This window comes from Salmo trutta, chromosome 17 (genome assembly GCF_901001165.1).
Source record: "Salmo trutta chromosome 17, fSalTru1.1, whole genome shotgun sequence".
Lineage (NCBI taxonomy): Eukaryota > Metazoa > Chordata > Actinopteri > Salmoniformes > Salmonidae > Salmo > Salmo trutta.
The window spans coordinates 23,905,391-23,929,454 of NC_042973.1; the positions used below are offsets into that span (position 1 = coordinate 23,905,391).

The following is a 24,064-nucleotide window of genomic DNA, read 5'->3' on the forward strand; positions in this document are numbered from 1 at the left end:
CATAAAAGGACTATGCAATTAATATGTTAACAAAGTCTTTTAAATGAATTATCTAACTCCACAAAAATGATTTACTGTAGTTGAGTTACAGGAACTGTAAGGTCAAGAAATGTTTTCAGGTTTTATTTATTCGCACCAAAGGAAATAAGTGAAAGACAAAACAGTACAGATAAAAAGAACTGGTAAAAAACAGTGTGCAGGTGAGGTTGGAAGCACAAAATGGCTTATATGAAAACCACACCACAAATATAAGTACCAAAACAAAAGTTTGCTCAATCAGCTAAACAAAGCATATTCATTATAAGTGTACATTATATACTCAGTATACAAGAAAAAACATGTTTGACTACGTGTGTGTGCATGATTGTGTGTTAGGCTAGAGTTAGGCTACATGGAGGGCATTATTGTGTAGTTTGATTCATCAGGCTGACTCACAATTTTTGCTTGAAGTCATTGAGGGATGATGAGTTTTTTGCAATGTGAAGATAAGAATTCCAGAGTATGGTTCCTCTGTGTCTGATAGAGAATTGACCATGTGAGGTGCGGCGGTAGGGAGGGTGAAGGTTATCGCAGTGTCTTGTGTTATATACAGAATGAATTCGGAAGTTTACATATACCTTAGCCAAATACATTTAAACTCAGTTTTTCACAATTCCTGACATTTAATCCCAGTAAAGAATCCCTGTCTTAGGTCAGTTAGGATCACCACTTTATTTAAGAATGTGAAATGTCAGAATAATAGTAGAGAGAATGATTTATTACAGCTTTTATTTCTTTCATCACATTCCCAGTGGGTCAGAAGTTTACATACACTAACTTCGTATTTGGTAGCATTGCCTATAAATTGTTTAACTTGGATCAAACGTTTTGGGTAGCCTTCCACAAGCTTCCCAAAATAAGTTGGGTGAATTTTGGCCCATTCCTCCTGACAGAGCTGGTGTAACTGAGTCAGGTATGTAGACCTCTGACTTCAACTGCAGATGGATTTCAGAATGAACCTGGAAGCATCCATTGAAGGGTTTAGGTAAACTATCTGCGAAGTACGAGTATGTGTAGATGAAAGTGCATAATTGGCATACATTAATGTTGTAAATAGACAAGTTACTGAGTTTCTTAATTTAACAAAGGTGCAGATGGAGCCAGGTAATTAGAGGAGGTGGCTAGTCTAGCAAATGTATTTTGTATGATGAGTAATTTGTGTAGGTAGGAGACATATTTCCTGGCCCAGATAATATTACAGTAAATGAGATATGGGTAAATTAAGCTGTAGTATAGTGTTAGGAAGCAAGCCTGATGAACCAAACCACAAATATTTCTGATGATACCAGCAGATTTCATCACTTTGCTACAGACAAATTGAGTATGATCTTTCCAGGATAACTTTTCATCAATTAGAACTACGAGCTATATAGTGGATGTGACTTGTTCCATTTCATACCCACCAATTGAGATTCTGGCCATTTTTTTTGTTACAATGTTTCTTACTCTTACAAGTGAATATAATAATGTTGGATATTTTTACATTTAAAGATAATCAAATTATCTGGAACCCTTTTGAAAACGTGGCCATACGTGAGTTGGCTTCATTCATTTGTGAATCAAAATTATTGTGTGATAAAATCTAATTGGTATAATCAGCAAAGTGAATGAGAAGTATTGTAGAAAACACATCAGCAAGGTCATTGACATAGATTAGGAATAACAAAGGTCAGATACCATCCTGTGGCATGCAGTGAATGAGTTTAGGTCATACCCCAGAATTCCCTCAAATTAAGACTTCATCCACGACAGATCTATCGCTATTTTTCAAGATTACGAATTGAAACAGTATTGCTTCACTTAATTATTTTTTTTACTTGTGTTTGGTGCAAACAAACTACATGCGGATGCTGTATAAAACACGCAGCACTCCAACAGATCCCGACGCACTAGCAAAGATGATCAGAGATATTGTCCGCAAGGAAATATCCTCCACTCTGGACACCAAATTGAGTCAAATCCATGACACTCTGGAGAAACTTCAAACCACGGTAACTAACTGTGACTCAAAAGTAAAATATCTCGAGGTTTCAGCTACCGCATTACACTCTCGGCTGTAAACGATGGAGAAGAACTATGATAAATTGCTAATGGCAAATAAGTTGTTGGAGGAAAAGATATAGGTGTTAGAAAACCACAGCAAAAAAAATCTATTTGCGAATAATTGGACTCGATCATGGAATTGGTAAACAAGTAAAATGTAAAAAAACTTTTCTATTAACTTTTTGGTCAAGAGAAGCTTGGTCCCCCCTTCCTCATCACACTGACCTATGACAAATGGCAACCGGTGTATGTTAACACGGCTACATAGCTTCAAAGCAAAACAAATGATTATTTGTGTGGCGGGAGAGATGGGGAGACTGAAGTACCAGGTACAGACGATCAGCATCTACCTGCAGAGCTACGGAAACAGTAAGCTACCTACAATGAGTTGAGAGTACTACTGTGCAAAACTAACTTGAGTACGGCGTGGTTCACCCGGCAAAGCTGCTGATCACCTTCAACAACAAGACCTTCACGTTAGCAATGGACTTCTTCCTACGAGAGGCAAGTCAAGCCAATGCTTGATTCAACTCCCCCGACCACGGTCCTGTAGGCCGCACATAATTGTTGATCATGTGGGCACGGGCCCATGAACAGGCGCATAATACGGTCTAGCATGCTGACCACACCGCTCTCTAGTGCATGTTGATTTTGTCCACCCACACCAGACGCGATCTGGACATGCAGGTTGAAATATAAAAACGAACTCTGAACCAACTATATTAATTTGGGGACAGGTCGAAAAGCATTAAACATTTATGGCAATTTAGCTTGCTATCTTCCTGTTGGTAGCTAATTTGACAAAAGGGTAAACTGAGTTAATTTCTAGTAATCTCTTCTCCTTCAGGCTTCTTCTTCTTCTTTGGACTTTATACAGTGGTTGGCAACCAACTTTAAGGTGCATTACCACCACCAACTGGTCTGGAGTGTGGAACTCACTTGAGGCGGCAGGTAGCCAAGTGTTGGGCCAGTAACCAAAAGGTTGCTAGATCAAATCCCCGAGCTGACAAGGTAAAAATCTGTCATTCTGCCCCTAAACAAGGCAGTTAACCCAATGTTCCTAGGCCGTCATTGTAAATAAGAATGTGTTCTTAACTGACTTGCCTAGTTAAATAAAGGTAATAAAAAATACTAATAATCTTTCAATCACCCACGTGGGTATATGCTCCTAAAAACCAATGAGGAGATGGGAGAAGTTCTATTTTAGCGCCTGGCTACGCAGATGCTCGCTGACGTGCGTGAGCAGTGTGGGTGCAATGATTGAATAACATGCATGTGTACATTTATTTTGCAACACTCGCGCATCCAATGTGGGCCGGTGTGGTCAGCATGTAACACCCACAAATATCCCAGGTATGACAGAATACGATTTGTACGATCTGCCACAGACTTTGCAATTCATAATTGATTTTCTTCTATCAGAACTAACTCGTTGGAAATAATCACATCTTTCTGATTGAGTATTGTCAGTCCTCATATAGACAAATCAATACAGATATAAAAAGAACAAAGTGATACATTATTTCACTCAAAAATAGGATTTACTCTCATGTTATAGCGCACGGCTGCTTTCTTGACTGAATTATTATTTATATTCAACCCCATCTTTCTGTGGCCGGGTGTTCCATTCACTTCGTTTTTTTAATTATTTTCTTCTTCTTTTGACCTACCAAGATGGGACCCACTAAAAGAATATCCCCGAGGGAACGGAGCAGTAATGACCAATTCATGATCTGTTGAATGGCTTATACTGTATCCCTATCAAACAGCAACTGGACAAACATTATTTGGTTTTACATTTATTTATTTTTATTTCACCATAAATGGTTTCATTTTGTTCATTATCTTTTTCTTCTAGTCCAGTAGAATTGATTTGATACTTAGATTATGGGACAAAATAAATAAATAGAGGGAGCCCTGTGGATGGGCGATTTGTTATTGTCCTCCAACTGGATGCAGAGCTGTTAGAGTCTACGAGAAATGAATGCTGTAGATATTACGAGTATAATACAACTGCAATATAATCACACATTTTTTCCTTTTAGGTGGGAGAGTAGGGAAAGATTTGCGATTTGGGAGGGCTTTTGGGAAATGTTCTTTTACATATTCGATGCTGATTTGATTAGTCATCAAATTACTTTAAAATGGGAATGTACTCATTATTACATTTGCAACAAAGTATTTTCAAAAATGTTAATGGTTAAGTTATGTGTACTTTCTTGGAACTTTCAGGGCATAAATGGAAAAAAAGCATACTAGTTGTCTTGATATGAATAGGAAAGGAGTAGATATTGCCATGCTCCAGGAAACTCATATAATGAAGGATGATTTAAGTAAAATAGAAAACAACAACTTGTGTCTGTTTGCTACTAATAAAAGAAAAAGGGGTAATTATGTGTTTCGCCGTAATCTCAAATTTCATATATTAGATCAAGAGAATGATCAAGAAGAAAGGATTGCCTATGTGAAATAAATTTTTTCTGGATTTTTTAAATTGTTTTATTTATGCATATGCCCCAAATACGATTGTTTTTTGTTTTGTTTCCTTATCCAAAATACTTTCTGGAATATCTGATTTCCTTGTGGTCTTGGGTGGTGACATGAAACAACACTCAACCTGACTGTAATGAACACGATGGGCAACAGAAAGCTGGTTTCAAGCACAGGGCGCATCAGGTGTTTATTTGTAAAGGACCACAGGCAGGTAGCTGGGTCCAGGGTCAGGCAGAAGGTCATACACAGGAGGAGGTAGGTAGCTGGGTCCAGGGGAAGGCAGAAGGTCATACACAGGGTGTCAAAAAAGGCTAAAGTACAGGCAGGGAATGTGCAAAAGGTGTCGTTAGTGAGGCAGGCAAAAACTATCATACACGTGAGGATAATTACGGGAAAAACAGAGCTCCGAATAGAAGTGTGTCACAAAACAAACAATACCTCACAATAATGGTATGAGATAATGACATACAGGTGTGTGCACAGGTGATCAGAATTCAGGTGATTGGGATCTGGAGGGTGAGCTGCGTTCAGGCTATCTATGTGTTTGAGAGTGTGAGCTGGAAAGTGGATTGGAAAGTGAGCTGTGTTCAGGGGATCTACGTGTTTCAGAGTGTGAGTTGAAAGCAGACGTTACACCGTCAATGGATAAATCTAACAAATTGGGAAGTGCACCACCAGCCATCATAGCGTTGCGAAATATGGTCTCTGATTTTGCACTAGCAGATATATGGAGAGTGCATAATCCACAGCTGAAAGAATATACCTTTTTCTCCACTAGGCACCAATAACTTTCAAGGATAGATTATATATAACTTTCATCACAGTACCTGCATCCAGTTTAGAAGGTGGAAATTGTACATATGTCGGTCTGAGCATCATGCAAATGTTCAATAACCAATGCCCCAAATTGTGCCACAAGGTGGAGATTTAATCTCACTTTCTTTAAAAATTTGGATTTCTGTAATCAATTCAGGTCTGATTTACATAGATTTATCCTTCTCAACAAAGAGTCTGTGAATGACAATAGATTCTTGTAGGATGCCATTAAATGGTTATTTAGAAACAATACAATAGCATTTGCTTCTGGTTTGAACAAATCTCAAGAAAAAAATATGACTGAAGTGGAGTGCACTTTATATTTACCAACTCGTCAACAGAAGAACAGTTTCTTCGCCGAGAAGGAGAGAGAAATATTAATAATCAAATATGACCGACTGGATCGATTCGCTTAAGGTAGCAACATTTGAAAGTTGTTTTTTATATCGGATAAAAGTAGAGACTCAGAGCTAGAAAATGGTATATCTTACACTACAGTTGAGGAACAACGGGAAATTAATTCTGCTTTGTAAGTTGATAAACTTGTAACCCCACTTTTGAGAAAATGGCCCTTGAATGTTTTGGTAAACCTACTGGAGAGCTCTTCTTTGTCTACACCCATTCAGCATCGTTCACACCCTCTTAAGCCTTAGCCCCACCCATCTCTTTAAAAAAAAGCTGTGTTAGAAAGCATTACCTACACATACTGACCAGCTGATGTAATAGACAGAAGCGCGCTACATGGCAGAACAATCTGAAATCATCTCTCGACATGTCCAGCCCATCCATTATCTCAGCCAATCATGGTTAGCGGTAAGGCTCCTGTATTTTTCTGTGACTAAACCAACTAGTCTCGTAATTTGACAATTTTATTTGTTCTTGGTCACCTCCCTGACCATTGCCCTTCTCCCCCGATTGCTCAGTTTGGCCGGGTGGCCAGCTCTAGGAAGAGTCTTGGTGGTTCCAAACTTCTTCCATTTAAGAATGATGGAGGCCACTGTGTTCTTGGGGACCTTCAATGCTGCAGAAATGTTTTGGTACACTTCCCCAGATCTGTGCCTTGACACAATCATGTCTCAGAGCTCTACGGACAATTCCTTCGACACCATGGCTTGGTTTTTGCTCTGACATGCACTGTCAACTGTGGGACCTTATACAGACAGGTGGGTGCCTTTCCAAATCATGTCCAATAAATTCAATTTACCACAGCTGGACTCCAATCAAGTTGTAGAAACATCTCAAGGATGATCAATGTAAACAGAATGCACCTGAGCTCAATTTCGAGTCTCATAGCAAAGGGTCTGAATACTTTCGGAAGGCACTGTATACTTTCGGGAAGGCACTGTATACCATCCTCCTGTGCAGTCCTATCACTTGATGAAGAGGCGGCCTTTGACCGTCTCAAATGGTCCTACCTCTGCTATACTATGGAACAAATGGGATTTGGCAAAATGTTTATGACTATGTTAAAAACATTGTATGGTAACCCCTTTGCAATGGTCTTGACGGGTAACCGATGCTCCTCACAGTTTGCTGTCCAGTGTCCAGCCTCCTATATGCCCTATCACTGGAGCCTTTAGCTAAATAAAATACATAAATCCCAAGATATAACGCAAATATCAGATAAGGACACGTATCACCAAATGTCATTATATGTATATAACATATTATTGTACCTTGACAATATACCACAATCCCTCCCTAATGTAGTAAGTATACTGCTCAAAAAAATAAAGGGAACACTTAAACAACACATCCTAGATCTGAATGAAATAAATAATCTTATTAAATACTTTTTTTTTATATAGTTGAATGTGCTGACAACAAAATCAGACAAAAATAATCAATGGAAATCCAATTTATCAACCCATGGAGGTCTGGATTTGGAGTCACACTCAAAGTTAAAGTGGAAAACCACACTACAGGCTGATCCAACTTTGATGTAATGTCCTTAAAACAAGTCAAAATGAGGCTCAGTAGTGTGTGTGGCCTCCACGTGCCTGTATGACCTCCCTACAACGCCTGGGCATGCTGCTGATGAGGTGGCAGATGTTCTCCTGAGGGATCTCCTCCCAGACCTGGACTAAAGCATCCGCCAACTCCTGGACAGTCTGTGTTGTAACGTGGTGTTGGTGGATGGAGCGAGACATGATGTCCCAGAATTGCTCAATTGGATTCAGGTCTGGGGAACGGGCGGGCCAGTCCATAGCATCAATGCCTTTCTCTTGCAGGAACTGCTGACACTCCAGCCACATGAGGTCTAGCATTGTCTTGCATTAGGAGGAACCCAGGGCCAACCGCACCAGCATATGGTCTCACAAGGGGTCTGAGGATCTCATCTCGGTACCTAATGGCAGTCAGGCTACCTCTGGCGAGCACATGGAGGGCTGTGCGGCCCCCCAAAGAAATGCCACCCCACACCATGACTGACCCACTGCCAAACCGGTCATGCTGGTGGATGTTGCAGGCAGCAGAACATTCTCTACGGCGTCTCCAGACTCTGACACATCTGTCACGTGCTCAGTGTGAACCTGCTTTCATCTGTGAAGAGCACAGGGCGCCAGTGGCGAATTTGCCAATCTTGGTGTTCTCTGGCAAATGCCAAACGTCCTGCACGGTGTTGGGCTGTAAGCACAACCCCCACCTGTGGACGTCGGGCCCTCATACCACCCTCATGGAGGAGCAGACACATGCACATTTGTGGCCTGCTGGAGGTCATTTTGCAGGGCTCTCGCAGTGCTCCTGGATGAGCTTCACTACCTGAGCCACTTGTGTGGGTTGTAGACTCCGCCAGCATTCAAAAGTGACCAAAACATCAGCCAGGAAGCATAGGAACTGAGAAGTGGTCTGTGGTCCCCACCTGCAGAACCACTTTATTGGGGGTGTCTTGCTAATTGCCTATAATTTCCACCTGTTGTCTATTCCATTTGCACAACAGCATGTGAAATGTATTGTCAATCAGTGTTGCTTCCTAAGTGGACAGTTTGATTTCACAGAAGTGTGATTGACTTGGAGTTACATTGTGTTGTTTAAGTGTTCCCTTTATTTTTTTGAGCAGTGTGTATATTCAGACAATTCAGCAGTACACTGTATCAAGCCACAAGATCAACCTCTCTAAATAATATATGCTTCCATTTAACCAAGCAATGTTCAATGTCAATATAGAATCAAATATACCAATTGTGACCCATTTTAAATACCTGGATATTGAACATTTTCCCTCTCTGATACAATTGTTTTAAAGAACTACAAACAAGTTACAGCTGCAATTACAGCAGATCTCGACAGATAGTTAATTCTAACATTAACTTTATCAGGTCGATTTCGATAGTCAAAATTAATGTCTTGCCTAGACTACATTTTTTAGTTAGCATGCTTCCTTTGCCCACGCCATTAGGGTACTGGGAAAATATTAAAAGTTAAATCTCAAATATCAAATGGAAAGGGAAACGTCCCAGAATTAAGAGGACTATACTCCAGCAACCCAAAGGTTTTGGGGGTCAATCTTCAAGTTACATGCTTTGTCTTCAGTGATCCGCCCACTTAAGAAATTATTTGATCAAAATAAATGTCTTCCTTGGTTGGAAATAGAGGAAAATATAGTGTCAACATTTACATTGAAAGATGTGCTATTTTCTGCCTTATATCCTAAGTTTTGTTGTACTCAGTTTGGACCAATCTTTGCTCACTCAATACAGACCTGGCATCAAATTTAAAAACTTGGTAATTGGGAAGTCCGATGGCATATCCAAACATCAATATTTAGAAATAACTCCTTATTTCTTACCTTTGAGAGGGAATTATATGTATTTTTTTCAAGAATGGTTAAACAAGGAATTCAGAGACTTTCAGACATGATGAATGATGAAGATTTATTATCCTTTCATGACCTAAAAACATGTATAATTTACCTGGTTCGTCTTTTTTCTTCTTCTTCAGTTAAGAACCGCTATGCGCACTTATGGAGTTCATGGAGTCAACCACTCTCACTCCATCCACTTGCTGAGTTGTTAGGTAGTCAGAACAAAGGTTTTGTATCCAATCTATATAAAAAAAAATTTAACTACCAGAAGTCCTCCATAAACCAATGGGAATAGTAACTGTATATTTTAAAGACTACCAACAGAATACAGATTGGAAAAGAGTCTGGAACAATATTTCAATATCCTCCCAAAATTTGAATCATCAACTAATACACTACAAATTAATTCACAAATGTTATTTTACTATGTGGAAATGCTGTCAATTTAAACTTTCTCCTACTCCAAATTGTCTGTTCTGTTCTCAAATAAATATTGGGACATATTTTACATGCACATGATGTGGGACTGCCCCAGTTTGAAGACCTTCTGGTCACAGGTTGCCAGGTCTGTGTCGATGATAGTTGGTGCTGTCATTCCTTAACTTCCCAATATACTATTGTTGAATGATGACTCTTCACAGACTCTCACAGTTCCCGAGTATGGTTATCTGGACTGACCAAGGCAAAAAGAATGTTGGTGACCAGATGGAAACATCCACATAAGCTCAGCATAACTCAATGGCTACAAAACTTCCGTGGCGTCCTTTCACTAGAGCTCTCTTTAGCTCATGTGAATGGCGCCAAGGAAACAACATTTGATACATTTAAAAGTGCAATTGAAAAGGTCAAAAGCTTATGAGTTAATGTAATGTAATTATGTTTGAATTCATTAATTGTATTTTGAATATCTGTATCTAATATCGCTGTATGTAGGCTGATTCTATCCGTGTGTGACTTGTTCCCACAAAATCTTTACAAATACAAGATGAGTTATCCATGATGTTTTGTTTCGTGCACAGCTACAGTATATCCACAACAAGAGCCCATGGGGGGAAGGAGGGGGTGGTGAGGGCGGGAGAGAGGGTGAATAGGGATGGGTCACACTTATAAAGAAGGGGGAGGGAGATGGGAGACAGGATAAATAATGCTTATAACATTTTTTCTGTATTGTTTCTTTGTTTCTTTACATACAGTATGTAATTTTTGAATAGTATTGCCTGTCTGTGAACTAAACCATTCACACCATTTTTTGAAATTAAGTTATATACAACAACAAATTCTAATTATCAAACCTTACGGCATACCGCAGGATATCTTGTCTTTGGTAGATGCACAGTTGTTTGAGAATGGAATTCTAAACGCAAGTATTATTTAATAAATTTGTAAAATGAATGGATTCACATACAAGTAATACACTTAAGTTACAAGGCATTAACAAGCATTACAAGGCATTATTCTAAGCATGATCAGAGAGGGAGAGAGAGAGCAAAGTCATAGCCTGAAAGGGCATGCCCCAAGAGTCCCTGGGGTGGGGAGAGAAAGAAGTATCTCACCATCCAGACTAGACTTAGACATACAAACCATATACACACTCACACACACACTACATTGATAGTCCCATACAAAACCCACACACATTCACATCGGTGGAGGCTCCTCAGAGGATGAAGGGGAGGACCATCCTCCTCCAGAGTGAAGGAAAAGCAGCCAACAACTGCTCAACATATTTGGGAACTCCTTCAAGACTGTTGGAAAAGCATTCCAGGTGAAGCTGTTTGAGAGATTGCCAAGAGTGTGCAAAGCTGTCATCAAGGCAACGGGTGGCTACTTTGAATAATTTAAAATATATTTTGATTTGTTTAACACTTTTTTTGGCTACTACATGATTCCATATGTGTTATTTCATAGTTTTGATGTCTTCACTATTATATTCTAAAATGTAGAAAATAGTAAAAATAAATGAAAACCCTTGAATGAGTAGGTGTATCCAGACGTTTGACTGGTAAGGTATATATATATACATAAATACATACACACATACGTAAACATATACACACACATACATCTATACACACATACATACATCTATACACACGTACATACATCTATACACACACACACACATACATCTATACACACACACATACATTTATACACACGTACAAACATATATACACACACACACACATACATCTATACACACACACACATACATCTATACACACACACATACATTTATACACACGTACAAACATATATACACACACACACACACACATACATCTATACACACACACACATACATCTATGCACACGTACATACATATATACACACACACACACATACACACACGACCAAAAGTATGTGGACACCTGCTCATCGAACATATCATTCCAAAATCATGGGCATTAATATGGAGTTGGTCCCCCCTTTGCTGCTATAACAGCTTCCACTGTTCTGGGAAGGCTTTCCACTAGATGTTGGAACATTGCAGCGGGGACTTCCTTCCATTCAGCCACAAGCTCATTAGTGAGGTCGGGCACTGATGTTGGGCGATTAGGCCTGGCTCGCAGTCGGCATTACAATTAATCTCAAAGATGTTCGATGGAGTTGAGGTCAGGGTTCTGTGCAGGCCAGTCAAGTTCTTTCACACCGATCTCGACATACATTTCTTTATGAACCTCGCTTTGTGCATGGGGGCATTGTCATGCTGAAACAGGAAAGGGCCTTCCCTAAACTGTTGCCACAAAGTTTGAAGCAAAGAATCGTCTAGAATGTCATTGTATGCTGTAGCGTTTAGATTTCCCTTCACTGGAACTAAGGGGCCTAGCCCGACCATGAAAAACAGCCCCAGAACATACGATTCAAAAACTCCCCACCTTATGCGCTCCAAATGGACGTTAGCTGTAAGGGCCGAGATGCCCATGCATTGACTTTTGTTCGGGGATGCTATTCAAGAGGACATATTGTTCTGTCACACGATTCTCGAGGATGACACGGCACAGGGGATGTTCAGTGTGCTGCGTGGCTATTTTGACGAAAAACCGATTCCATGGGATCGAATGGTGGGCTTTTGCACAGATGGGGCTCCATCAATCACGGGACAGTGGGCAGGTCTCTACACTCTATATCTTCTTCAGGATAGGGTCTATTTTTCTCCATTTCCGCCTGACTGACATGCCCAAAGTAAACTGCCTGTTGCTTAGGCCCTGAAGCCAGGATATGCATATACTTGGTACCAATTGAAAGATGACACATTGAAGTTTGTAGAAATGTTAAAATAAGTCGGGAGGAGAAAATCCAAAGAAAAAGCACCATAATTTCTTTTTTTTTGAGAGCCCATGCTCTTACAATGGAAAGTATAGGGCATTCGGAAATCTAGCTCTCAGGATGCAATTCCTATGGCTTCCACTGGGTGTCAGCACTCAATGGTAAAGGTTTCAGGCTTGTTTCTTCCAAAACGAGGAAAAATAATATGTTTTACTACAGGGATACAGACTTGGAAATTCGTGTATGCAAGTGTGAGGAAGAGAACACGCACCTGCTAATATCGTTTTCCTATTGAACATGCTTCTTTCCGTATGAAATATTATAGTTTAATAATATTTTAGGGTATCTGAGGATTAAATAGAAGTGTATTTTGACTTGTTGAAACAAAGTTTAGGGGAAGATTTTCGGATTCCTATCTTGGCATGTTGTACGAGTGGATTACTGAAATCGATGGCGCCAACTAAACTGACTTTTTGGGATATTAAGAAGGATTTTATCTAACAAAACGACACTACATGTTATAGCTGGGACCCTTTGGATGACAAATCAGAGGAAGATTTTCAAAAAGTAAGTGAATATTTAATTGCTATTTGTGAATTTATGAAACCTCTGCCGGTGGAAAAATATTTTGATGTGAGGTGCCATCCTCAAACAATCGCATGGCATGCTTTCGCTGTAAAGCCTATTGTAAATCGGACAGTGCAATTAGATTAACAAGAATTTAAGCTTTTAACCGATATAAGACACTTGTATGTTCCTAAATGTTTAATTTCCATAATTTTTATGATTGTTTATTTGAATTGCGCGCCCTCCAGTTCCCCCGGAAGTTGTCCCGCTAGAGGGACGTCTAACCTTAAGAAGATTTATGAATGTGTCTCCCTCTGCCATATGGACTCATTGTATGATACAACCACTGATCTATAATGGATAAACAGAGAGCAACTGGTGGCAAAAGAGCTGAGCGCAGATCTCGGAGATATGCAGCAGGTAACTTTGATTGTAAACTACATTGCGTATGCCTGTTCACAAAACTATGTGGAGATATGGTATCAGAGCATGACAATGTTCTGACTCACACCAAGTCTTGGTGGTTATCGAGGGGGAGTGTTAGAAATATTGTTTTAATTAATTAAGAGAGAGAGAGAGGAACTGTTGTCATTCGCAATGAATGTATAAAACAGTATTTGTATACTTTGAGTAATTCAAATAAAATGTATCTCCTTGTCTATGTAACAGACATATTTGGGAAACTGAACGAACTGAACACAAGCATGCAGGGGAAATACAAAAAATTACACAGATGAGTGACCAAATCAGCAAAATCTGTTTGTCTGTGATCCTGGCTCAGTTGACTGTGATCCTGGCTCATTTGACATTGTTTTTAATGCAGACGACATCTCATCAGCATTAAAAACAAATATTGATCCAGGTTGGACGTGACAGGAGAGATGAGGTGCGCAGGGTCAACCATGCCCGCTGACCGCGAGAATCTCCGACGCAACATGCATCAAGCACACCCATCTCATTAGTGGTGGTGAGAAATTTTGTCAAACTAATTTGAAATTGACTGTCATAGCCCCACATTAAAAGTATATGATGGTGAGTTGATAATACAATCAGAAATACTGTTAGAATGTTTTGCAATTGACAGCCATAACCCCAATTAAAAAAGTAAACATTGGTTGTTAATTCTATTTTTCTTTCACATGGTTGGGGGCATGAGAATTTTGAGATATCAAAATTGGGTCGTGGGCCAAAAGAGTTTGGGAATGCCCGATTTAGAACCATGGAGAGTTACAGCAAGTCGCAAAGAAAACAGGAGTTGCCTCCACTATTCTAGCACCATTTCAACTTCAATATTTCGACATCATCAAATCACCTATGCTTAGTACAGTGACAACTAAAATCCCCAAAATGATTTAGTCCAATCTACGTGAACTAAATATGATATGGCTGCTCATGATACTGATTTCTGTGTGTACGCGCCCAACTGTAATACAATATGTTGACTCACCCAGTAACATCAATGCCATCCTCCTCTCTTTCATGACTGTCACACAGTACACGCCTTTAGGGCTAGTTGTCCTAGGCTACCTGGCTAAAATGCTTGCTCGCCAGCCTAACTTCCTTTCATGGGCAAAGATGCGGCAGGCCAGCTAGTTAACATTAGCCTACTACATCTAGCTACACGTAGGCCATCCTCTCAGGCTAGGGGCACAATGTATTCATTTATGGTTAGATCAGAATCTCTGTTATAATCATTATGGAGCATTAAGCAACACCACAAATCCAAATCCCTATCTCCATCCATGGCGAATTTAGGAAAGGGATGATTTTAGCTAGCTAGCTAGCTAGCCACTAGAGGACAACGACACAACGAGATGCAACAATTCAAAATAAAAAATTATGTAAACGACGTTCGGCTTGTGATTGGTGAGAAGCCAAATCCAAACTGGCTTCCCTTAACAATGTGTTTTGGTGCACCAGGACCCTTCACAGTTGAGCTCATTCAGTTTTGGCTTATTGGCTATTATTTCATTTTTATCAAGGGAAACCAAATGGCCACTTGTTTCCCTTGCATTCAATGCTACGGGTGGTAACAATGTCATACTCTTTTTGAACACACAGCATCAGATAGAAGGCCTACACAGAGACAGAGGGGCACTGTTTCGCTCGCTCTGATACTTTCTCCAGTGAGATACATTCAGTATCTTGCGAATTCTAGGACAATTCTGAAACACAGAGAGACGACAGATAAATTATTTGAAAAATATATATACAGTACCAGTCAAAAGTTTAGACACATCTACTCATTCCAGGTTTATTAAAATTTGTATTCTTTTTTAAATTGTAGAATAATAGTGATGACATCAACACTATGAAATAACACCTATGGAATCAAGTAGTAACCAAACAAGTGTTAAAACAAATCAAAATATATTTTAGATTCTTCAAAGTAGCCACCCTTTGCCTTGATGACAGCTTTGCACACTCTTGGCATTCTCTCAACAAGCTTCATGAGGTAGTCACCTGCAATACATTTGAATTAACAGGTGTGCCTTGTTAAGAGTTAATTTGTGTAATTTCTTTCCTTAATGCGTTTGAGCCAATCAGTTGTGTTGTGACAAGGTAGGGGTGGTGTACAGAAGATAGCTCTATTTGGTAAAATATAAAGTTGATATTATGGCAAGAACAGCTCAAATAAGCAAAGAGAAACAACAGTCCATCATAAGACATGAAGGTCAGCCAATTTGGAAAATTTCAAGAACTTTTAAAGTTTCTTCAAGTGCAGTCACAAAAACCATCAAGCGCTATGATGAAGCTGAATCTCATGAGGACCGCCACAGGAAAGGAAGACCCAAAGTTACCTCTCCTGCAGAGGATAAGTTCATTAGAGTTACCAGCCTCAGAAATTGCAGCCCAAATAAATACTTCACAGAGTTCAAGTAACAGACACATCTTAACATCAACTGTTCAGAGGAGACTGTGTGAATCAGGCCTTCAAATCAAATCAAACATGATTTGTCACATTCGCCGAATACAACAAGTGTAAACCTTACCGTGAAATGCTTACTTACAAGCCCTTAACCAACAGCGCAGTTCAAGAAGAGTTAACAAAATATTTACCAAATAAAGTAAAGTAAAAAATAATAAAAAGCAACACAATAAATTAACAATACAGGGGGTACCGGTACCGAGTCAGTGTGCGGGGGTACAGGTTAATTGAGGTAATTTGTACATGTAGGTAGGGGTGAAGTGACTATGCATAGATAATAAACAGCAAGTAGCAGCAGTGTACAAAACAAATGGGGGGGGGGGGGGGTCAATGTAAATAGTCCGGTGGCCATTTGATTATTTATTCAACAGTCTTATGGCTTGGAGGTAGAAGCTGTTAAGGACCCTTTTGGTCCTATACTTGGCGCTCCGGTTACGCTTGCCGTGCGGTAGCAGAGAAAACAGTCTATGACTTGGGTGACTGGAGTCTCTGACAATTTGACATGCCAAATGGTCGAATTGCTTAAAAAAAACACTACTAAAGGACACCAAAAATAAGAAGAGACTTGCTTGGGCCAAGAAACATGAGCATTGGACATTAGATTGGTGGAAATCTGTCCTTTGGTCTGATGAGTCCAAATGTGAGATTTTTGGTTCCAACCGCCGTGTCTTTGTGAGATGCAGAGTAGGTGAACGGATGATCTCCGCATGTGTTGTTCCCACAGTGAAGCATGGAGAAGGAGGTGTGATGGTGTGGGAGTGCTTTGCTGGTGACACTGTCAGTGATTTATTTAGAATTCAAGGCACACTTAACCAGCATGGCTACCACAGAATTCTGCAGCGATACGCCATCCCATTTTATTTGCGCTTAGTGGGACTATAATTTGGTTTTCAACAGGACAATGACCCAACACACCTCCAGGCTGTGTTAGGGCTATTTGACCAAGAAGGAGAGTGATGGAGTGCTGCATCAGATGACCTGGCCTCCACAATCACCTGACCTCAACCCAATTGAGATGGTTTGGGATAAGTTGGACTGCAGAGTGAAGGAAAAGCAGCCAACAAGTGCTCAGCATGCATGGGAACTCCTTCAAGGCTGTTGGAAAAGCATTCCAGGTAAAACTGGTTGAGAGAATGCCAAGAGTGTGCAAAGCTGTCATCAAGGCAAAGGGTAGCTCCAGTGAAGTATCTAAAATATATTTTTATTTGTTTAACACTTTTTTGTTTACTACATGATTCCATCTGTTATTTCATAGATTTGATGGCTTCACTATTATTCTACAATGTAGAAAATAGTAAAAATAAAAATAAAGAAAAGCCCTTGAATAAGTAGGCGTGTCCAAACCTTTGACTGGTACTGTATGTCAGTAAAGAGTTTTGGGAAGCCTGGCTTCTCTTGGCATCCATAACCACACGCCACTGCAAATCAGTCTAAAGAATTAAAAAAAACATACAGAAACAGTAACACACACACCTGACATTTCAGGACTCTAATAGCTTGAACAACACTACATTGTATTAGCACTCCAAATTTTCATTGCCAATGGCACTAGTAGACTGGTGATAGTTTCCCTAATACAGATTCAGTGCAGACAGTGTGTGTGATGGGACCAGAGCAGACACTCTAGCGACAGTATGGACACTTGGAGTCACTGACTCTACCTCTAAGCACGATTGACATGCGGCGGGGGCGGAGGGGGCGGAGACTGAAGGCAGCCAGGCAAGGAGAGTTTTCCTGTTATAATAAAACAGTTTAATTGGATTTGTTCAAATGCGGGGAGCGACTTGTCTGGATTAGCATATCAATGCCTTTACACAAATCAAATTTCAAGAGCACTGAGCACTAAGCAGCACGAAATTAATTCTGCATGGTACGCCTTTGGGCCTGGTGGAGTGTGTACAGAGAACACCCCTCCATACACCCATCTCCACACCCCTGTCTGTCACACTACATCTTGTTACATTCAACATCTCTTTCTAGTTTAAGAGTAGTGTCCTGATGACCACTTTCACTCTCTCCACCACTTCTTCTACTTGTTTGGTTCACTGTAAGACTTCAAATTCAAAATAGTTCTTATTTTTGGCTTAAGATCTGCCATACCAATAAGTTGTGCAATTTTCAAGGGCTAGTCTCTCTAGGCTATCTCTCCCTCCTTCCCTTCTCATCTTCCTCCAGTCCTTGTTGTTTCAGAACACGTCTTTGGTGGCATATTCATGGTCAAGCATTTGAACAAAGAACAGGGTCACTTCCACTGCAGCAAGGCTCAGCTTCACAGCTTTACCTGGAGAACAAGCATACACAGTTCAATAAGATCAATAAAATGTTGATCTTAGTTGAGCTATATTTTCGATTAGCACCTCGCATGTGCTAAAGGCGAAAAACGCTATACAGTGCCTTTAGAAAGTATTCATACCCCCAACTTATTCCACATTTTGTTGTGTTACATCCAGAATTCAAAATGGATTAAAAAAAAACATTCTCACCCATCGACACACAATACCCTACAATGACAAAGTGAAAACATGTTTTTAGAAATGTTTGCAAATGCTTTGAAAGTGAAATGCAGAAATATCTAATTTACATAAGTATTCACACCCCTGAGTCAATACATGTTAGAATCGCCTTTGATAGGGATTATAGCTGTGAGTCTTTCTGGGTAAGTCTCTAAGAGCTTTGCACACCTGGATTGTACAATATTTGCCCATTCTTAAAAAACATCTTCAAGCTCTGTTAAGTTGGTTCTTGAGTGCTAGACAGCAATTTTCAAGTCTTTCCATAGATTTTCAAGATGATTTAAGTGATGATTTAAGTGATGATTATTTTTATGATTTGTATGCAACTCCAGTGTATATTTGGCCTTGTGTTTTAGGTGATTGTCCTGCTGAAAGATGAATTTGTCTCTGTGTCTGTTGGAAAGCAAGCAACCTGTTGGAAAGCAGGCAACCTTTTCCTCTAGGATTTTGCCTGTGCTTAGCTCTATTATGTTCCTTTTTATCCCCCCCAAAACTCCCAAGTCCTTGCCGATGACAAGCATACCCATAACAAGATGCAGCCATCACCATGCTTGAAAATATGAAGAGTGGTACTCAGTGATATGTTTGGGGAAAATCCAACACAACACTTTGTAATCAGGACATGAAGTTAATTTTTTATTGCCAAATTTCTTTGCAGTTTTAGTTTAGTGCCTTATTGCAAACAGGGTGCATGTTTTGAAATATTTTTTATTTTCACTCTGTCATTTAGGTTAGTATTGTGGAGTAACTACGATGTTGTTGATCCATCCTCAGTTTCTTCCATCACAGCCATTAAACTCTGTTTTAAATCCCCATTAGCCTCATTGTGAAATGCCTGAGCGACTTCCTTCCTCTCCGGCAACTTAGTTAGGAAGGACGCTTGTATCTTTGTAGTGACTGGGTACACCATCCAAAGTGTAATTAATAAGTTCACCATGCTCAAAGGGATATTTAATGTCTGCTTTTTTCTTTTCCTTTACCCATCTACCAATAGGTACCATTCTTTCAGAGGCATTTGAAAACCTCCCTCGTCTTTGCGGTTGAATCTGTTTGAAATTCACTGCTCAACTGAGGGACCTGGGGTACAAAGATGAGGTACTCATGAAAAAATAATGTTTATTATTGCACACAAAGCGAGTCCATGCAACTTATTACGTGACTTGTTAAGCACATTTTTACTCTTGAACTTATTTAGGCTTGCCATAACAAAAAGGGTTGAATACTTTTTGACTCAAGACATTTCAGCTTTTCATTTGTAATTAATTTGTAAACATGTCTAAAAACATAATTCCCCTTTGACATTGACACAAAATCTCAATTTAATAAATATTTTAATTCAGGCTGTAACAACAAAATGTGGAAAGGATGTTAATACTTTCTTAAGGCACTGTATAATAATTTTGTACAGAGCTTTACTTCTTTGTCTTTTATTAGTCTGAAACAAAAAGGTGCAAACACTGTAAAACGTGCCCTTGTCATTTTCTCATAGTTGGAGGTCGGACCGGCACCTCTTTATGTGTAACTGAAGGGACAAGAGGCGCTGTGACCTCTGATATCATCAAAGTCACTCATTAAAAACAATGTCAACTGAGCCAGGATCACAGTCAAACAGATTTAGCTGATTTGGTCACTCATCTGTATAACCAAATGTGCCATATCATCCCCATAGGTCCCCTAGGAGCAGGCTCAGCTGGCCAATCAATACCTAGAGAGAGAGGCTGAGGCCTGCAGTGAGCGGCTGTGGATTTACATTTTAGACCAATCCGATGGAGTCAGCTATGGAGGCCTGGACCCAGGGAGGGATTTCACTACACACACAGTGATTAAACATACTATTTTATATGGGAGCTGTTGGGGCTGCACTATGGGGAGAAAATGTAAAAACTATGGTTCTCAATCAAAATGTTTGATCCAGCCAGCCAGACACATCCCCGGGCTGTATGCCCTAAATAAAGAGGCTGATCCTTTCTGGGCCGCTGTTGATCCATGCAAATCAATACAGAGTTCAGGAACAACCTTCTGGGGTGAATGATGAAAGGGAGGGTTCTCCCCAGTGTCGTAGATAGAAGAGAAAGTGTCAACAACATTCAACTTTTAATCTGACCCAGACAGAATGTGGAGAGTCTAAAGGGGGCTTCATAACTCAACTCTCATGCAGTAGGAGAGCTACTTAGATCTTTTGAGTGCATGGCCTGTCTTTGATACGTGTTGTGTGTTTACTTCTAAATTGTTGATGATCTGAGGGGGTGAGTATAAGGTCTTCAAACCACCAGGGCTGTACTGACCATTGTAGTAGAAGGGGATGTCATCTGGGAGAGGCTGGCACTACGGGGTGAAAAAGGCATCCTTGTGCTCCAGAAACTTCCACTTGACTCCGTCCTCATAATGTACTTCTCCTCTTCACACCTGAGGGACAAGAGTGTTTCAGAATGAGACCTTTTTTTAATATACTGTGCATACATCCACCTCCCACATATTCAGCATATACTGTAGAAAAACAAACCCCAATCTCCAGCACTGCTGCTCCTCTTCTTCTCTTGTTTTGATCTTCAATGCTTTTGCCGCCTCAATCTCTTCCTTTGACTTATTCTTCTTTGTAGTGACTGGATGCTCCCCCTACTTTTTCTTAGGCTTCTGTGAGACTAGGACAGCACCACAGAAACAAGACAACTTACACAGTAGATCATTTAGACAATCAGTAAGCCCATTGTACACTTTCCCAAAATGTTCACAGCATTTCATACAAAAGGAAGCATCTTTGTAATTTCAGCTATACCCATCTGAGTCATATGCTCCAAGCCCTAACATCTTACCTTGGTAATGTTTGTGAATACAATAAAATACAACACTTGGCTCAAATTCTTGTTGATGTGAGTAAAGTGGAAAAAATGATGCAACTACACAACCAGCTGAGGACTAGAACATTTGCCTGCTCCCCTGCTCAGGGAGGATGTCTACATTCTCTTTCTTTATCCCCACCTTCTCTGTGCCCCGGCACCCTCATCCTCCTCTGTCAGTTTCTTCTTTAACCTGAGGACAGCAAAAATGCACAACACTATTTGCACACCTCCAACAGGTAGTGGTGTGTTAGTCAGAACTTAGGGTTATTGAATGAGCGAGTGAGGGCTAACATATAATAAGGAGACCCACTCACATTGGGGTTGTAGTGGAACATGAGGGACCCTCCATGGGCTCATCCTCCTCCTGCCTTTTCCTCTTGTCCCCCCTCTTCTCTGGCACAAAGTCTCCATCTGCTTTCATAGCCAAATGAAACCTGATGAGCGAGCAGAGACACTCTGAACAATGACAGCCCTTAATCTGTCACTTTCACTCACATAGCAAGCTGGTTGGAAAGCAGACCCACATCCTGCTGAGGTCCCCTTTTATTTTCCATTAAGACCTGGCTATCCTTAGAGTAATAACTCAATCCAAAAGTACACAATGATGATTCAGTGACCACACGTAATGACATAATTACAGTGATTAAACAACATTATAGAGAAAGGCCTGATGATGATGGTATAATGATGGCAATTAGAAATAATAATCATTACAGGATGGCAAGCTTGAATTTCCCTGCAGTATGGCTTCGAAGTGGTAAGGAAATGCACCAAATGAATAGATAAAAACATTACAACCACCACTGCCACTAAATTACAGTAGTACTTAATTTCACATGGTTGGATGGAAGGGAATGAGGATTAGGAAAATGTCACATGATGCCGATAGGTTTGTCTGTAAGGCAGAACCAGCCTGAGTAAGTCAAAAACAGTGGATAAACATATTATGTCATTCACTTTGTCAGTGTGACTAAGTCAGAAAAACACATAGCAAAATCGATACAATCTGCCACCCCTGTTATCTGTAGTGGATTGTATGCTACAGGCCCAGGACCAAACCACACCTTTCAAACCCAGCCTAGACCCCCACCGTTCATCCACTCAGAAAATGACGGATGCTCATTTATTGCTTTTCTGACAAGTCACAGATATTTTTCTTCAATACAGCAATAAATCAATTTTCTGAGAGACAGCCAACGCTCCCTGAAAAATGGGAATGGATCCTGCAGGCTCTTGGACATCCAAATCACAATAATTAATTTCCATCACCTCCGGAAGAAAGGGGGAAAAAAGTGATTCAATTTGAAATGTTAATGGATTAAAACTAATTTCCAATGGCAGCAGTAAGGTGCTGATGTGACACATTCTGAGTGATATCAAGCCACTCAACTGCAACAGAAATGCTACGTGAGTAGGGCCATGACAATTAGCTGGCCCTCTCATCACTAATATTGTTAATAAGACGCAGTGTCAGAGGAAAATGCCAATCTCACATACTGTAGTCATCAAAACTCTCCGTGCTCTCTGTTTTGACAGACTTGACCTAATAGGGTGGCAGGTAGCCTAGTGGTTAGAGCATTGGACTAGTAACTGAAAGGTTGCAAGATCGCATCCCTGAGCTGACAAGGTAAAAATCTGTCGTTCTGCCCCTGAACAAGGCAGTTAACCCACTGTTCCTAGGCCGTCATTGAAAATAAGAATTTGTTCATAACTGACTTGCCTAGTTAAATAAATCAAAAATATAGAGGGAAAACAAACAAAAAACATGTCAGATCTCAGCATATTATTATATACTATACTCTCACTGAACAGAAACGGCAAAGTGGTATTTTTAACTACTACATAATTAGGCTACATGATGAAGAACTAAATAATTTACTAAGTAAATTGCCACACACAACTAACAAAGGCCTGCCAAGGACCGTGAAAAATGTTACATTTCAATCAAAAACACCAAAATAAATCGTAGGATGGAAGTGAAAACCCCTTTCCCTATATTTAGAAATGCAGTATGAGGGTAATGGACCTTGGGCACCAGTCGAAGTACAGTATCAGGAAATCCATTCCAATCTAGTTGGTTTGGGGAGCTTCTGAAATCAACCAACATGGGGTTCACACAGGGACATGCTGGCAGCACAGACTGAGAAGATGCAACTGGGGGTCATATTGTTCAGGAAAAACTATCCAGCATTACAAATGTCAAATGTAAATGACATAAACTGTAGCAGTGGTGATTTAGGTCAAAATGCTGCTGCTACTGTAGCTGCTCCTGCTGATAGCACTACTTACATCACTATTAGGCTAATACAAACACAAACAAACTGTTACAATATGTAGTGTATGCTTTAAGACAAAGTGATTGACCTTTTTCTGCCCACTGAAACTCCTCTGTGGCTTTAGTTCCTTCCTTCTTGGGTTTTGTACTGTCAAACAAAGCAGAGGGATAGGGAGAAAAATATAGGTTATTTAACTCCCCAGGTGTGTCATATTTCTCTCCCCCTGAGTTGGTAACCTCCAACTTAACTCCAGTCTGCTATGAAATGTTATCATGGCCTGTCACAGAAGGCTGCTGCCAGTCATGCTTACAGGTGTTTTTATTTTCTTTCGTCCCATTAATTACACTCGCCAGTGACGGATGACTCTGGATTCATTTGTCTGCTCATATAATGCATCAGATATCAAGGTGAATTAATTTATTCATATAAAGATGGAGTACCCTACTCTGGGTAATGAATGCAGGCGCCCACCCAC

At 40.1% G+C, this 24,064-nt stretch overlaps 1 pseudogene; it reads right to left on the reverse strand.

Moving 5' to 3' along the window:
* Positions 1-21,734, reverse strand: part of LOC115151336 (DNA topoisomerase 1-like) — a 37,111-nt pseudogene extending 15,377 nt beyond the window's left edge.
* Between the last annotated feature and the right edge of the window lie 2,330 nt (positions 21,735-24,064).